This window comes from Chelonoidis abingdonii, chromosome 4, assembly GCF_003597395.2.
Source record: "Chelonoidis abingdonii isolate Lonesome George chromosome 4, CheloAbing_2.0, whole genome shotgun sequence".
In the NCBI taxonomy this organism is placed as follows: Eukaryota; Metazoa; Chordata; order Testudines; family Testudinidae; genus Chelonoidis; species Chelonoidis abingdonii.
In genome coordinates this window covers 28,505,313-28,520,949 of record NC_133772.1, presented here as the reverse complement: position 1 = coordinate 28,520,949, position 15,637 = coordinate 28,505,313, and the positions used below count along the sequence as shown (strand labels likewise).

The 15,637-nt window shown below is 45.6% G+C and overlaps 1 pseudogene; it reads right to left on the bottom strand.

Annotated features, from left to right (window-relative positions):
- The window catches only part of LOC116821754 (olfactory receptor 8U9-like), a 13,182-nt pseudogene extending 9,085 nt beyond the window's left edge, over positions 1–4,097 (bottom strand).
- Positions 4,098–15,637: the final 11,540 nt, after the last annotated feature.

The following is a 15,637-nucleotide window of genomic DNA, read 5'->3' as shown; positions in this document are numbered from 1 at the left end:
TAGTACGCTAAAAATTCGATATTAACAGTTTCGGATTACGGTTAGTTGTGGACAGAAATCGACGTTATTGGCCTCCGGAGGTATCCACAGTGCAACACTGACAGCTCTGGACAGCATCTGCACTCGAATGCAGCGGGCAGTAAAAGAAAAGCCCGCGAACTTTTGAATAACATCCTGCTTGCCCAGCTGGAGCTTGATCAGCACAGGTGGCGATGCAGTCTCAAATCCAAAAAGAGCTCCAGCTGGACCGTACGGAGATACTAGATCTGATGCTGTATGGGGCACAATCTTCATCGAAGCTCCGTTACAGAACACGAAATGCCAAAGCATTGAAAAAAAAACTCCAGGATACACAGAGCTGCGTGACAAGCATAACGGGAAGCCAGAGACTCAAATGATGCTCATGGAGGGAGAGGGTACTGAGACTCCAGCTATCCCACAGTCCACAGCAGTCTCTTAAAATTATTTGCATTCTTGAATGAGCTCCCAATGTCGTAGGTTCAAAGACAGTGTCTGGCGTGGTTCAGGGAACAGCTCCTCAGTTTCTCTCCCTGCCCACCACGTGAACGAAAAGGGAAAGAAATCATTCCTTGACTACTTTCAATGTCACCTATGTGTACTGAATGTTGCTGGTAGACGCGATGCTACAGCAGTGAAGAGCAGTATCTGCTCCTCTCCCCTTCCTAGTGTAGATGGTACAATAGATGGTACTGTCCTCATGAACTCCATGCCTGATAATTGCTCAATATCATGAGGAAATGATTCCTGGTTACTCCCAGTAGATAGGACAGAATGGCTAATCACCAGCTTCATCATTAAAAATGGAGGCTGAAAATTTTTGAAACAAAATTGGGATTGACTCAATGGCAATGAGTCAATTCCTCCCTTATGGTTTCTAAAAATAGAGTCTGTCCTGCCTGGACTGTCATAGCCCCAGGTGGCTGCCTCCAAGTCCTCCCTTGCATCTCACTAACAAGTCTCTGTTTCTTATTCTTGTATTCCTTACAACTTCATGACACAATGGGGGGGGGCACTGCCACTGTAGCGAAGGAAGGTTGGGGAGAAGGGAAGCAACAGGTGCGTTGTTGCAGGGGCATCCCCTGTTATACTGCCACAGAGCAGCTGTGCTCTTTGATTATACTGATCTCTATTACACTTACCTACTACCTAGGCAGGATGGACTCTGTTTTTAGAAACCATAAGGGAGGAATTGACTCATTGCCCAGTGAGTCAATCCCAATTTTGCTTTCAAAAATTTGCAGCTAGGGGTACTCATTGATAGCAGCGGACAATACCGAGAGGAAGAGATAACTGCCATCTCATTGCCAGTTTTCTCCAGCAGTAGGCAGTACAGAATGACTGGTAATCATCTCTGCTATCATGCAAAAGCAGGTGAATGCTGCTGTGTAGCGGCTGGAGTTTCACCTCTGTCTCCGCGGCATCCAGTAACATACGGTGCGGAAAAAAAAAGGCTGAAAGGGCTCCATGGTTGCAGTGCTATGGCGTCTTCCAGGGCAATAGGGAAAACGCGCGAAAAGATTGTCAGCTGATTGTTTCCCGGAGGAGGAATGACTGACGACATTTACCAGAACCCCCCGTGACCATTAAGATTCAACCCTGAATTTCAAGGGGCAGGGGAGCATGGAGGAGGGAGGGGGTACTGAGGACTCCAGCTATCCACAGTCCACAGCAGTCTCTGAAAAGTATTAGCATTCTTGGCTGAGCTCCAATGTTGTAGGTTCAAACACAGTGTCTGGTGGTTCAGGGAACAACTCCTCAGTTTCTTCCCCCCCCACGTGAACGAAAAGGAAAAGAACATTCCTTGAACTTTCAATGTCACCTATGTGTACTGATGCTGCTGGTAGACGCGATGCTACAGCAGTGAAGAGCAGTATCCACTCCTCTCCCCTCCTGGTGGTAGATGGTACAAATATGATTGATAGCTGTTGTACATCAGCTGTGAGTGTCCCTGGCTGGCCTGAGGTGAGGCTGACCGGGGGCGCCTGGGCAAAAATGGGAATGATTCTAGTTACTCCTAGTAGATGGTACAGAATGGCTGGTAACTGTCTTCATTATAGAAACTGGGGCGCTGAACTTCATAGCCCTCTCCCTTTCCTGTGTAAAGAAAAGATTCCATACTGCTTTGACTGTCATAGCCCCGAGGCTGCCTCCAAGTTCTGTTTCTTTTTCTTGCATTCTTATAACTCCATACACAAGAGGGGTGGAACTACACAGTAGCCCAGGAAGGTTGGGGAGGAGGCAAGCAACGGGTGCGGTTGTTCTAGGGGCACCCCCATGAATACTGACATGGAGCAGCTGTCTCTTCTGATAAACTGGTTCTTTAATATACTTGCCCCTTATTCTAGGCAGGATGTACTCTATTTTTAGAAACCATAAGGGAGGAATTGACTCAGTCCCAAGTAAGTCAATCCAATTTTGCTTTCAGAAATTTTCTGCCAGGGCACTCATGAGAGCAGCGGACAGTACACTGAGCCACTGGCCAGGTAAAAGGAAAAGCTCCGAATCCTCACGAACTTTTGAATTCCATTTCCTGTTTGGCCAGCATGGATCTCTGATCAGCACACACAGGTGACCACGCAGAGCTCATCAACAGGTAACAATGCAGTCTCCTGAGACTCGAAAAAGAGCACCAGCCTGATCGCACAAGAGGTACTCGATCTGATCGCTATCTGGGGAGAGGATTCAGTGCTAACAGAACTCCGTTCTAAAAGATGAAATGAAAAAAATATTTGAAAGAATTTACAAAGTCTATGATGGGAAAGGCCACAGCAGGACTCCGTGCAGTGCAGAGAAAAATTGAAGGAGCTCAGACAGGCATACCAGAAACAGAGAAGCAAAGGAAGGTCTGGGTCAGGGCCGAAAACATGCGTTTCTATGCTGAGCTGCATGCAATTTTGGGGGGCTGCGCAAACCAGTACCAACACCCATGCCCTGGATTCAGACGTCGGGGTTATAATATCAACCGTGGCTGAGGATTTGCGGGGGGGAAGATGAGGAAGATGAAGATGAGGAAGAGCTTGGTAGAGAGCACAAGCACTCCGTAACCCCAACAGCCAGGAGCTTTTTGAGACCCAAGAATACCGTCCCAGCCCTCCAAGCCACAAGCCAGACAGTGAAGCCATGGAAGCGTCCTCTGTGAGTGTCCTTTGTAAATATCAACGGTTTAAAAAAAGCGGTTTTTAATGATTGCATTGCCATCAGGGCTTGTGATACTCGCAGCCAGTAAAGGTTACAGGAAAAGTTCGTTAACATTCTGGGGATGGAGCGAAATCCTCCAAAGAAATCTCCATGAATCGATCTTGTAGGTACTCAAAAAGCCTTACGCAGAAGATTTCTGGGCAACGGCAGCCTATCCGGTCCACCATTGTAGGAAACTTTTCCACGCCATGCATGTAGCAAGTAATTAGGAATCATTGCTTCACAGAGCACGGTGTGTATAAGCGGGGCACTGCTGGCATTCCAGAAACATACGATCTGCATCCTGCGGTGGAATTCTCAGGAGAGTTATATCATCCATTGTAACCTGGTTGAAATTCAGGAATTTAATAGGGGGCAGACATGGCGATTTTGCTACTGGGTAGAGCGGGGGAGGGAGGAAGGATAGCGCTGAGTTTTCAGCGTTTGGAGAGCAGGAATCTTCCAGCTACCAGCCAGCGTTGCGGGGGGGTGAAGGAGGGGTGATCATTAGAGCAGCATCTTACATGATAGCAGCCATGCGGTGGGGAGGAGGGGAAGAGGGGCGTTTGGGGTTTGCTGGTTCCTCTTAACAGGAACAAGGCATCGTAGATCACTATGATATGAACGCTGGAGAAGTCATACTTTTAAAGCCTTACCATCGCGCATGGAAGTGGGTGTCCGGACCTGTGTCTGTGTGAGATCAGCAAGCACCACAGCCACAGGCACAGAAATATTAAACGATGCAAATTGCGACCTTGTAGTGAAATCACATGTGCTATGTAAGGTGGATAGTGTTATTCACTGTGAAGAGTACTAGCATTGTTCTGTAAATGTATCTTTACATACTTTCTCTCTGTTTCACTCCCCCATGCCCATGCAGCTGCACAGTTGTCCGGCATCCCTACGCCATCTGAAGGCTAGCTCAGATAAGGCGAGAGGGAAGAGAATTGGATGAAATGTTCTCAGAATCAATGGAAGTAACCCGCAGTGACAGAGCTCATCAGAATGAGTGGAAGGATGTGCTAGCAAAATACAGGAAAGATGGCAGTGAACGGGAGGATAGGAGAGACCGCTCGAGCTGAGAGGTGCAGAGGAAGATCAGAGGTGTAGGAGGAAGATCAGCGGTGTAGGCAGAAGATCAGTGTGGCGTGATGCAACGCTGGACGCTGCTGCGTGATCAAACTGATATCCTCAGACGCATGGTGGATCTTCAGGAAGAGCAGCGGGGTTACAGAGTGCCGCTGCAGCGCGCTGGGTACCGCTCACATTCGACTTTATAATATCAATTTTATTAGACCGATTTTAGCTAATTCGATATTATCCCGTAGTGTAGACGTGGCCTGTGTCAAGGAGCTCATTAGAACTTTCCAGCTCTGGATTTAGACACTGGTGCTGAGACTTGAGATGCTGCCTAAGTCTCTTGGAAATCCAACGCAATTACATTTAGAATATTCAGTGGGGGCATATTTCCCAAACAAAAGAGCAAACCATATACTTGCAGATGGCATGCCTTTTATTATAGATTAATATGCAAAATCCCCTGAGGTCTGAAAAGCTAATATGCCTAGGTTGTATTGAAAGATCTTCTCTCTTGAATTGACTCATGGTCATGCCCACCAGCAAATAGACAGAATGCTGTGGTCATGATGACAGAAAAGCTGTTGTGTAGGTTTAACACCAACAAATCCCAGTCCTTGGCAGGTGGGATCAAACCTCTGAAGCTGAATGCCATACGGCCCTTAACTAAGGCTGTAGATCAGACTCATTAATGTTTCTCTCTAAGTGGTCTCAGTTCCACCAGATGACACAGAACACCACACCCAGGAGGCGTGCGGGTTACATAGGCACAAACTGAACTGTATAACCTGTACCTGACTAAGATCACTGCACCGCTAACCAGTTAAAAAAATCAGAATTCTAGCTGTAATGTGGACCAGATATTAAGTATGATCTCACTTATATTTACACAACTGCATATATTCTAGAACAGAATGACATCCTGACCTCCCCCGGGGATCACTCTTATGACTTGAAGCACAAGGATATCTTTGTAATTTTTACCATAGCACATGCTGATCCTGTTCAGATAGGGACTTGATGCATTGTTTTGAATTTTACCCAAATGCTGCAGGTCAGTTAGCAGCAGCATGCAATAGGCTGGTATAAAATAGCGTCAGGTTTTCTTGAAACTGCTACCAAAATATTGGGTCTGCCTAGATGAGAGCCAATAACAGCCTGACGGGGATAAGAAAAAGATGCTTTATTCTGCAGAAGAAAGGAGAGCCCTGTACCTTGGTATAAAAGATTTTGTTTTATACAAATTTTACAAGCTTTTTATATACTTTTAGACAAAGACCCTTGCGTGTTAACACTTGATTGGTAGGTGTTAAACCCCGCACTTTGTTATTTGGTTAGTAAAAACTGGTTTGAAGCAAGTTTTCTTTGCTTTGAGGCAGAAGAGAAAGGATAGTTTAAAAGTTCAGGTTACTGTGTACGTGAGGCTTTTGCTTCTTTTTACCGGCTGCTTGTAAGCTGTTAAAGGGGTCTAGTAGTAACTTTTACAGTCTTTCCTTCGGGCCTGACAAACCCAAATTGTCAGGCCCGTTACGCAATTTGCGATTAAGCTGAAGAGAGAGGTATTGGGGTTTTTTTTACGGACAGCAGAGCCTTTGGTTACAATATTACACAGACGTTTTGCACATTGCATTACTATTTAAACAATACATAGGAAGAAAAAGAAGGAAAATAATTTATTTTACAATTGTTTGGAAAAGGCTAGTAAACTATTACCCAAGGTTTGGGAGGAGGTATTTAAAATTAAAGGTGTGATTAAGAGATACAGCATGGAAAACAACAGCAGTATTTTTAATAGCTTGTAAATTTTTTTAATTAAGCCAGAGTGATTAACATAAAAACAGCATTTTTTTATGCGAGCACAAGCCCCCCCGCAATTTAGCATTTATGACATTTAGCATACGTTTATTTTGCATAGTTATTTTTGCTATTTTATTAATTTTTTGTTGCAATTTTTGAAAAGTGTTTATTGATCCACTAGCTGTTTTTTTGAGTGTTGTAGAAATGTTTACAATTGCATTTTTTAGTTTAGCTATTTTTATTCCAGGAATGAGTGCACAAACAAAGGAATGGAATTCTCTTTGCCTGACAATTAAGGGATTTTTGGTGTGCTTGGTTTTAGTCCTTATGGAGGGAGTAAAAATCTTGTGAGAATAGCTTTCCAGGTGAAGAATTTGACTGGAATTTAACATGCTGTTGATTTGAACATTAGGCAGCACCCGGGCCATACCACACTGACTTTGCCAGCCGGGAGGGACAGCCTTTTAGGCGCTATGGCCATAGATAAAATACAAGCCGGGGGGTTTTAAATAGAGGGTAAGGGTATAATCCGCGACTTGGTGGCGCTGGGTCACTGACACATTTCGTTGCTTGGAGGTACCTATTATGCGGTTCTGGCACCTTTAATGGGAGATATTTAAGCGTTTTAGGGCATGGGTAGCATTTAGGATGTTTTTACAATATATAATAGCAAACAAATTAGCTTTAAAACTTCCAAGCGATTCCATGGGTTGTGGGCATTCAGACATTTTTTTAAGGGATGGGTGAGGCAACACAATGCCAGAGTAAATATTTATATAAAATGTATGTGTGTTCTTTATGGGGCCCAATGGGAGGAACGAGAGGAACAATTTTTTTTTTATAAAGTATGTCTGTTGATTTCACAGTAAAAGACCCATGTAGGAGGCAAGGGGGCGTTTGTGCATTCTTAGAAGTATTTAAAGGGGAAAAGGTTCCAGTTCCGACATCGAACTGAAGGGTTTGGTTACAGGCCTTAAGGGGAAGGTAGCCTACCTTTTTTTTAATTTTTTTAGTATTTTTTAAACAAAGGGGTAGGTTATACCCAATTTTAAGGATATTAAAAAGAGGAACCCCCTTAGCCACCCAATAATAATGCCAAACTTTAGACACCTTCCCATATTTATTATACTGGTATTTTTTTACCCATGCCCATTTAGTTTTTTGCACTACCTGTAAAGAGAGTACTTTGGAGAGATTTGCAGGAACACCCCACAACCATATTTTTTTTTAGAACGAGTTTGGTGGTACAGCCAGCAGTTAGACAGGTGTCCCAATGTGGCCAGTCGCTGTAAAGATTTAACCGCTAGGTGGGGGCTGGCATGTACAAAGGGCAAACTAAAAGCAAGTAACTATTATACCATCACCCAGAAATTTATAGTCTGTAAAGTTTTAGAACTTATTTTGTTGGAACAGAAGCTTTAGTTTTTTGAAAGGCTTAGTTTGGCAGGTATTGTCTGCTTTAGCCTTTTTTGGGTAGTGGTGGGAAGAGCTGGCAGGGCTCCCTCAAGGTCCAGAGTTGTCTGCTTTTGGCCCCGGCCTAGGGGCTAGCTTAACTTGGGTGTGATGAATTCAAGTGTTTTGCTCTTGCATTTGAACAGGTAGTTGGCGATTTAACATATTTTTGTGGCAGCCGAGTCCAGGTCAGCTGCTTTACTTTTTTGGTTTTTGGGTCTGTTTATGTAAATACGAAGATATTTCAGCTGTCCCGATTTAGAGGAATACTGAAAGAGGCATTACACAAATTTATTGCTGAATAACAAGCAGTACCTGCTGGAATGGCAGTCAGGATTGTATGAGGATTAAGTACCATATTGTGTCTAGCCTGAACGACTTTATTTACTGCACGCAAGTTCTGGACAAATCGGTATACCGGGTTTTTTTTGGATTTAGGTTAGGTTTTTTTAATAGGCAGAATGGGGGTGTTGAAGGGGGACTTAGTGAGAACTAACACTTCCAACCGCAGGAATGTGTTGATAAGATTTTGGAGGCCCAACAGAGCTTTTTGGGGGATGGGATGCTGACGAATTCAAGGAATGTTAATGTCTGGCTTTAGGGTTATTTGTACCGGCTTTGTCCGGAGAGTGCCCAAGTCTGCCTTTGAAGTGCCCCACAGGGAGGCTTGTATTTTTTGTCTGTGTCATTCAGGCAGTTTTATTGGGACCGCAGGCCGAATCGGGTCCTCGGTAGCCTAAGTTAATGCAGCACATAGCTGGGGGAGTTGATTCTGAGGCAACCGAAGAATGATTTTGTTAGTTGAAGAGAAGATTTGAGCACATAGTATAGTGGGGCAGACTACTCCATTCCCTGTCAGAATGGGCTGTGGCAGGCCAGGGGCCTGTGCAGCCCAGGGAGCCAATCAGCAAAGGGCTTGTTGTGAGCCAATCAGGGCCCGGATTGGAGGGAACCAATCAGGGCCAGGCTCAGATGTATATAAAGGCTGCCCAGAGAAGGGAGCAGTCAGTCTGTCCCAGGCCTTTGACAGGGAAAGATCAGTCTCCAAAGGGGGGGGGGAGGGAGAGACTAGCACTGCAGATAGCGCAGTGCTGGGCAGGCTCAGGGAGGCTAGAAGGCTCTAGCCCCTAGCCGCCAGGCTGCAGGCCCTGAGGGAAAGGGCCTAGTGGGTGTAAGAGGCCATAGGGGAAGCGGCCCAGGGAAACAGACTGAGGAGGGGATAAGGAGGAGGACAGCGAGGCTGATGCCAGAGGGTCCCTGGGCTAGGACCCAGAGTAGAGGGCAGGCCTGGTCCCCCTTCCTCCTTGCAGTACACCCAGCCATTGGCCATAGGGAGCGACCATTACACCACGCCAGATCCCTGCCAAGAGGGATTAGACACAGAGGGCGATTGGACATGGTTGCATATTGTGACTGGAATGTGGGACTGCTGATTATCAACCCCCGGAAGGGGTGCGGATAGACTAAGGGGCACTGCCGGAGGGCAGTGGCCTTGAAGAGGATGCCGCTGAGCAGGGAGCAACGCAGGTCCAGAGATGCCAACCGAGGGCAGAACAACGGATGGGACACCATCAGGAGGGGGCGCTCCACTGGACAGAGCTAATTCCCGGAGTCACCAGCAGGAGGCACCGTGGGTGGTGAGTCCCAACCTGTTTACAGTAGTTTACACAGCAGGTTTCTGCGCAGAAGGTTAACTGGGGAATTAGGACCTAGCAAAAATGCATGGGAGGCTGAGATACCGGAGATTTTTACAGCAGCCTCCTGCAATAAAGGACACTTAAATGGCTTTTTGTCTATACCCATTACCGGAATGCTTTTATTTGTAAGGTTTTTTTTTTGGCTTGGCAGTAACAGTAGAAAGGGCAGCCCCTGAGTTCAAAAGACAAGAATAAGCAGTTTTTTCCAGAGTTAAACAAACCTGGGGGTTTGTGGAGGAACAAACATAAGTGGTAAAGTTTTTTTAATAGGTAACAAGTGGACCTCCGGGTTGCCGTTATTTTTTACTATTGACAGCGTTTGTTTTTTTATAGCCATTTGGTGTTGAGGTTGGGGCTGTCATCCAGTACGTTGGTTTGGGCACTCTCTTTTCCAGTGGCCAAGCTGCTTACAGTAATGCCATTTTATTAGTGTGGCTTGGGGGCCCTGTAATAGCTTCCACTCAGATTTGAACCTTAGCGTTCATAAACTGAGAAGCTTAACATGAAACTCCCCCAAGCTTATTACCAGCTTGGATCTTATCTCGCTGCCACCAATCAGGATTCTGAGCTCCTGATAAACTCTCCCGGGTCTCCCCCAAACCTTTCCCTGGGGGAACCCCCAAAGACCCGAGAAGCTCTGAGCTACCCCAAGGGAATACTCCACTTCCTTCCCCTCCCTCTCCACCCAGACTTCCTTCTGGCTAACAATGAGAGTGACTGATGTAAATCTCTTTACATGCACAATACCAGAAGCCTGGTCTCCTTATTCCACAAAGGACAAATCCCACAAATAAAGGAAACAGAGATGATCCTTCTCTTCCTCACCACCACTCTCTGTGCTGCAAAGCTTTACCTCGAGTCAATCCAAAGAGAATCTCTCCCTTGTTCCTTGACCTCCAGAGAGAAAACTCAAACAGTCTTAAAAAAGAAAAGTTAATATCAAAAGAAAGAAAACCTAAGAAATAACTGAATCTCTGCATCAAGATACAAATACAGGGCTATTGCTTATAAGAAAATATGAATTAACAGTCTGAGTCAAAAGATATCCAATTTGAAACATTCCAGCAAGTAACACATGTAAGACAAAAACAAATAATCTATTGCTTTTCCTTTGTACTCACACTTGGTACCAGAAGGTAGAAAGAAGCTGAGCATAGAAGAAAAACTCTCTCTCATAGCCGAGAGAAACAAACAGGAACAAAGCAAAAACACCCGAAGTTCCCTCCCTCACTTTGAAAAAATCCAGTTCCTATGGTCCTCTGGTCAGGTGTTTGGTTCCCTTTGTTAACCCTTTACAGGTAAAAGAAACATTAACCCTTAGCTATCTATTTATGAAAGCCCCCCCCCACCCCGTGATCTGCTTTTGGTTGCCACCTGGAGGGTTCCCGCTTTTTTTCTTGTTTTTTACTCCCAGCGTTTACAAGGGCTGCTAGCATTTTTACCAGTTTGGTTTTTTGTACTTTATTTTTTGTGTGAGGCACACAGGTGGTCACGCTTACCAGTTTTTTTAGGGATTTTTTTTAGCGCCCTCGAGCTGCTGCAACCGCTTCTTAATATTCGGAGCTGACTGAGAGATAAAAACAAGCTTGACCGTGGACTGTGTGTTCGTAGCCTTGGGGTTTATATTAGCATAAAATGCTTTATAAAGTCGTTTATAAAAGTTGGAAGGGTGTTCTTTTTTCCCTTGCACAGTACTATGGACTTTAGACTAATTTAGAGGTTTTTTCTCCTGCTTGTTTTATACTTGTTAAAATATAGTTTAGGAATTTTTTTAGATTTGCCTGGTGGGTTGAATTATTTGCATCTTATTGAGTAGGGTTAGTGAGAGCTATAATATTATGCCTGTCACTGGCAGCCTCCGCAGCCTTCCGGGCCCCCATAAGACCCACTCTTTCTCCTTTTTGCACAGTAGGCAATCTAAAAGTTGGCTCACATTTTGCCAGTTAGGATTATTAGACTGGAAAATGGCACGGAATTGCCTATGAATGACGTCTGCATCCTTTTTGAGGCGAGGCGTAGTGGTTTGCCAGTTTATAAGATTTGCAGTAGTAAAAGGGACATGGGCATAACGGTTTACAACTTTTTTATTTGTAGTGCGTACCGGGATGGTCCGAAGGGGTGCCTGGATATTAACTATTTTTTTTATAGACTACTCTCTGTCTAATACGAGACGGACTAAGGACGGTGGTCAGAGAAGAAGTGTACCCACTACCCGTCGCTCCACTAGTTGATTTATTAACTTGAATTGCGACTTTTTTAGTTTTTGGTGGCGGGGCTGCTGTTTTGGGCCCTGTAGAGGAGGGAACCAGGTCCACCACAGCCCGTGGCATTACTGCCGGGGGTGGCCATGGTCTAGGACAATACATGGGAGGAATATCCTCCCAAAAGTCAGCTTTGTGAGAGGCAGAAGCTTTCGGGAATAGAGGGGCCTGGATTTGTACCTTCTTCAAGCAACAATGAACCTCATCGTCCCACAAAAACCAATAGTCCATTTGACCTGGCGCTTGATTCTTTAATATCAGGCACAAAGGGGTTAAATGAGTCGGAATATTAAAGGAGCCAAACTTGGGCCATGCAGTTCCCAGGGCTGGCCAATTTTGGGTGAAAAGTTCTAAAAAGCGCTTTTTTGACTTTTTTTTTTTGAGCACTGGGCAGGGGCCATTTACTTAACATATAATTCAAAAGGCTATCTTTAGAGGGTTTACCCAGAGACCCACCCATTTGTTTTTTGACACTTAAACAGAGAATTACACAGAGAAAAGAGGGAATTATGGTTTAATTTAGAATTTTTTATTTTTATTACATTGACTGCTACAGGGGATGGTACAGAAGGATTTTAATTCGACCTCAGAGCTTCATTGCATGCTATGGTTTCCGCCCTGAGGAATTACGAACGAGAGGTTCAGTTCCGTCCACACACCTATCGCCCAAATGAACAGAGCAGAAAAACAGTAACCGGTTAACCAGAACAGAACCAGAACCAGATAGCAAACCAGAACTAGATAGCGTTTCCTTATCCTATTAGGGCTCACCTTATCGGAGCACGAACCCCAGGGGCCGCGGTGAAGTGAGGAAGAGGGGTTAAGCACCCCAGTGGCGCCGCTTCTAGTTCGCCACAGCCGTTTGGAGTCCGATGTTTGAGCTAGGAGATTCCCATCTGAGTCGCCAGAAACTGTTACCGAAATATTGGGTCTGCCTAGCTGAGAGCCAGTAACAGCCTGACAGGGATAAGGAAAAGATGCTTTATTCTGCAGAAGAAAGGAGAGCCCTGTACCTTGGTACAAAAGACTTTGTTTTATACAAATTTTACAAGCTTTTTATATACTTTTAGACAAAGCCCTTGCATGTTAACACTTGATTGGTAGGTGTCAAACCCTGCACTTTGTTATTTGGTTAGTAAAAACTGGTTTGAAGCAAGTTTTCTCTGCTTTGAGGTAGAAGAGAAAAGATAGTTCAAAAGTTCAGGTTACTGCGTACTTGAGGCTTCTGCTTCCCCCTACTGACTGCTTGCAAGCTGTTAAGGGGGGGCTACCAGTAACTTTTACAAAACCATTTGCATGGTGCCAGAGAGAGATCTTAATTCTAGCTTGGTCTGAACAGAATTATGCCCTTGACCTGCATAGGACCAGATAGCAGCCAATGTGTAAGGGATGAGCAGGAATGCAGATTCCCCATTGCTGCTAAAAGCAGAGATAAGTTCCCCCTTGTCTCATTCCCCTGGGCTTGGGGGAAGCTAAGGCCCCCTGGAGCTTCTCTTTTCTCTTCCTCTTCACTGGATGGTGAAATGAGGTTTTATCATCCGTCAGAAGAATCGGAAGTGGAACACACAACAGGCGTCCTGGAGCAAATGCACTGCTTACCAGATACATGTGTGGTCTCGTCCACATTCTCTGCCAGATGTCATATCTTTTTGCACTTGATAGCTCCTCACCACAGGAGACCAGCACACAAGATTATTGGTGAGATCCAAGTCCCATTTTGGCCTGCTGTGTATTAACCACAGGCTCTGAGCCAGTACTCTCACAGACAAGTTTCACATCATCCCACCAGCTAGAGCTGTTGAGCTAGTGACTTCATAGAGGCATATGTCTTGATCCCAGACCAGCCTGAGCCTGTGACCTCACAGGTATGTTTACACTGCAATGAAATGCCCAGAGCTGGCCATGTCAGCTGATTCAGGGTCCAGCTGGATCCCAAACTCTGGGATTCTATGAGATGGGAGGATCCCAGAGCCCGGGCTCCAGTCCAACCCTGGATGTCTACACTGCAGTTTTATAGCCCCACAGCCGAAGCCCTGCAAGCCCAAGTTAGCTGAAATGGACCAGCTGCAGGGATTTAATTGCAGTGTAGACATATCCGCAGGGGCCTGTCCCTTGATGTTAGCCCAGCAAGCTAGAGGTGCTGAATAGGTAATCTCAGAGACACCCCTGTCATGACATGAGCCTAGCAGCTAGAGTGAATGAATGCCATCACAAAGGCCTGTGCCTTGACATCAACCCAGTTAGCTGGAGGTACTGAACTAGTGACCTCACAGAGACCTGAGCCTTGACATTAGTCCTGCCAGATAGAGGTGGTGACAGACAGATATCCTACAGTATCATGGAGAAACTTTATAGAACTTTTGTGGGTTTTTTGTATAAAAAAAGCAATTGTGTATGTGCTATTGTGGAATAGTATATAACATCTCTAGGAGACTGACTAATGCAATATCTGGAAAGTATTAGGAACTTCAAAGGGCTTTTTGGGACAACACGTGAAGTGGATTTCCTAGAAAGTACTTGGGAGAAGGGAAATAACAAACTTTCCTCTCTGAAGCTAGCGTTTTGAAGCTATGTTCTGGGAAGAGAGACTATTGTCCTGCACCTGGAAACTCTAGATCAAGACCCCCCAAACTGAATGAAGGATGGACTAAACTTTTCATAAGTGTGCTAGTTGTGAACTGAAGTTATTCTGAACTTGTGACCATAGAAGAGATCTGATGGTGAGGTTTCGAAGGATTGCTCCTTCCAGGACCCATGTCAGACTTACGGTGATCTCTGGTAAGCTTGTTAGCATTAGCTTATTAGGGCCTTTTATTGTTTGTTATATGTTTCTCTCTAATGCTGTTAATCAACGAATAAATAAGCTTGCATAGAAAGAACTGTGTAGTAGCTTAACAGTGGGCAGTTACACTGTTCAGCCTCTGAAGATGAAGGAAGCAGGCCTCCTTAGGCAGAGTTTCTTGCTGGGAATAACACAAGGAAGGCAGGGAACTGTTTGGCCTGGTAATACCATGGTGGGTCTCCACCCAAGAAAAACAACAGCTTGGGAGCAGGAAGCCTGAGAGTGGATGCCTTACTTGAATCACTGAGGGGGAATACAGATGCAGTTGCACTTGTAAGCAGAGTCAGGATAAGCTGTACCCTGACATCTGGTGGTGAATTATGGGAAGTGTGGAAGTGTGGAAAGAATGTCCGGAATGTGAAGTCTCAAATATTTGCATAGGCACGCCTACCCCATCCCAGGGTGCCAAGCTGTGGGGACTGCTTGTGACAGACAATGACTCACCTAGTTGGGTGGTACTTGTTAGCCAGGGACATGGGTTCCAAACCCAAGTGAAATGGAGAGAGGTTGGGGACAGGTATCTGTGCTTGGTGGTGCAGTCTCCTTGTGGAGCCAGAAGTACCAGTTCCACCCTTCCTCTCTCCATTGTGGAATGTCAGAGTGGATTTTTTTATTCCCTTAAGATTTAGATTTACAGGTTGCTGAGCTGAACTCACTTTGGGCTAATGGTGCACTAGCACTGGGGCTTCCCACTAAGAGCTGAAATTACTGAGCTGGAGCACTGATACTTGTGCTAATAGTGGGGAAGCCTAAAGCATACTGTGGAACAGAGCAACTGGCAGAGTGGAGCAGTTTGTGGGGATGGCTGGAGCGGACCACGGGACACCTGGTGGAGCAGAAGCGGCTGGCAGAGCGGAGTAGCTGGTGAGACAGGTGGAGCAGCCCACAGAGCGAGTGGAGCGAGCAGTTTGCAGGGACAACTGGGGCAGCTGGTGGAGGCCGAGCAGTTTGTGAGGACGGCTGAGGAGCAGAGTGGAGCGGCTGGTAAGGCGAAGCATTCGTGGAGAAGGCAGAAGCAGAACAGGAGGGCAGGGCAGTTGCCCTGGACCATGTAAGGTGCCCCTTTCACCCAGGCTGGGGAGGGACCTGTACAGATAGATTTGAATCTGGGTGGCATTGACCAAGACTTTTGGGTTGTGACTTTGGAGTGACTGAACTTAAGACCCTAAGGGAGAAAGGACATTGCTTAAATGTACTTGGGGGTGGTTATGGTTTGTGTTATACTCTGTTGTGGGTGTTTTCCCCAATGGGATGCGCATTGGATTCTCTTTTATTAAAAGATTTTGCTACACACGATCCGTGCTGTGAGAGGG